We start from the raw sequence: 2,610 nt of genomic DNA on the forward strand, positions 1-2,610 counted from the left end.
TATTGTATGTACATTTTTTTTTACCACTCGAGAAAAATATTTAAAATCATGATGGTTTAATTTTAGCATTTTTATATGATGAAATGCTTTTTATATTTCCATACTATGTGCTTTTATTAGCGATTTTACTTGACTTTCACGTATTTTTTGTACAGTAAATTACCACAACTTGCGTGTCACTGGAATTTTATAAAATGGCCTATTTTTAAATTAAATTCTAAAAATATTTTTGTTTTATTATAATTGTTTGTTTAATTCGTTTTCAAAAATATTAATAAGATTTTTAGTAGCATGCTTCCAATGTTACAAAAAATTAAATGTACAATATATTGTACAAATGCAGGGAAAGGGTTAGAACAGTCTGCTTCTATCTGTGGCTACAAAGAGTGATGAGTTTACTGTGTATTTCTGTCTGCGCAGTCTGCGCATGGGCCCGCTTGTGTAAATCTATTCCATATACATATGTATTAGACCGCTGCATGAGTTGATTCAAACTTCTTTCAATCTACTGAAATATCCTACTTCATATTCAAATTGAATACGGTTGCCAGACGTACTGATTTTATCAGTACAGTACTGATTTTTCAACTCTTGTACTGATTTTATTCATTTCTTCAATTAGTACGCTAATGTCCTGATTTTTAAAGTTTGTACTGACTTGTACTGAATTTTCAATTCAAACAAAATACTTAAGGATTTTCTTAAGGTTTTTACATAACGTTGGAACTTGCTTAAACTGTACTGTAAAAAGTAAGAAGAAAATAATTTATTTATGCTTTTATTAGTTATCTCGAAAATAACTTTTTTTTTACTGTTATTAATCGTCGCGGTCTTCAAATAAGGATGCATTTTCGATGGCATTATCCAGATGGCCCGAATTTAGCTTTACTAGTAGGATGTTTTCTAATGTGTTGTGACTAAGCCGATTTCGGTTGCCAGCTAGGACTAATTTCAGGGAAGAAAACGCCCTTTCTATTGTGACCTTAGAATAAAGAAAAATTATAACATTTTATTGGAAAATTCAAAAATTATTTTTACATACTTGAGTGGGTGGAATCGCAAAGCATACTTTGCTTAGCTCATAGAGCTCTGGATCACTTAACTGCCTCTCTTTCCAGAAGTTTAAAGCATTAATATTAGCTTTCATGTAAGGTAGCTTCAATGTTTCTATTTTCGTATAAACATCTGCTGCTTCATTTATAGGTGCTATCGCAGAGGATAAATAGTTGTCTAAAATTTCAAAGTAATTTTCTTCCGATTCTACAAAAAAATAACTAACTTTGACATTTTAAAAATAATAATAGCTCTCCACCATTTTTGGGCAGGGCCGCATGCGTTTTCACGTGGAATGATCCATAAAAATCCTATGTACTTGTATATTGCATATCTATGTACATTACGGCGGGTCTATTTGTATGGGAGGTTTTTTCCACTATGCGCATATAGCACAGGAGCATTCTACGTGTAGTTCTAAGCAAATTTGCCGAAGAAACCATGGCAAACCCCCCTCGTCAGTAAAATTAAAGTAATTTCCAATAATAAAATTATGCTTCTGCGGCGGCATGTTTTCTTTTTAGTAGATCAATAACGACTGTACAAAAGCAAACGAAAAACCAGTTGAGCATTTGTAGCAGCAGCGAGAGCAATTCAACGACTCCCGTAGCGATAGCAATAGCAGTAGCAAAAATTTCGATTTGCTATGCTGCAAACCGCTATCACAGCTATTCATTTGCTACGACTCCAAACAGCACATTGTTCGTTTTTTTGCTCTATTCATCTGCGTAGTAGTACACCCAAACCCAGTCGGGAGCCGAGAAATACAAATACTCTTCGGGTTTTGTGCTACTTGCTCTGCTAATGGTTTCTTTAAATCAAGACCGATAGCAAGAGCAAACATAAAAACTGGCAAATAGCGGAGCATTTTCAAACGCTGGTTAGATACTCTTTTCAGTTCACTGGGTTTGTCTTTAAAATTTTTTGCATATTTGAAAAAATTAATTTAAGCCATGAGGAAATATGGAGAAGTCCTTAAATAGTGGTACTTTTTCACAGTTTGAAATAATCATACTTATTACAGTATCCGACGGATGCCATCTTTGACTATTTAAACACTGAAGACGGAAATGATGTCATTATTGCGGTCTAATTATGTATATGGAATAGATTTACACAAGCGGGCCCATGCGCAGACTGCGCAGACAGAAATACACAGTAAACTCATCACTCTTTGTAGCCACAGATAGAAGCAGATTGTTCTAACCCTTTCCCTGCATTTGTACAATATATTGTACATTTAATTTTTTGTAACATTGGAAGCGTGCTACTAAAAATCTTATTAATATTTTTGAAAACGAATTAAACAAACAATAATAATAAAACAAAAATATTTTATTTATTATTTATTTAGAATTTAATTTAAAAATAGGCCATTTTATAAAATTCCAGTGACACGCAAGTTGTGGTAATTTACTGTACAAAAAATACGTGAAAGTCAAGTAAAATCGCTAATAAAAGCACATAGTATGGAAATATAAAAAACATTTCATCATATAAAAATGCTAAAATTAAACCATCATAATTTTAAATATTTTTCTCGAGTGGTAAAAAAAA

This window comes from Rhagoletis pomonella, unplaced genomic scaffold, assembly GCF_013731165.1.
Source record: "Rhagoletis pomonella isolate Grant_MI unplaced genomic scaffold, Rhpom_1.0 Rhpom_scaffold_00003, whole genome shotgun sequence".
NCBI lineage: Eukaryota > Metazoa > Arthropoda > Insecta > Diptera > Tephritidae > Rhagoletis > Rhagoletis pomonella.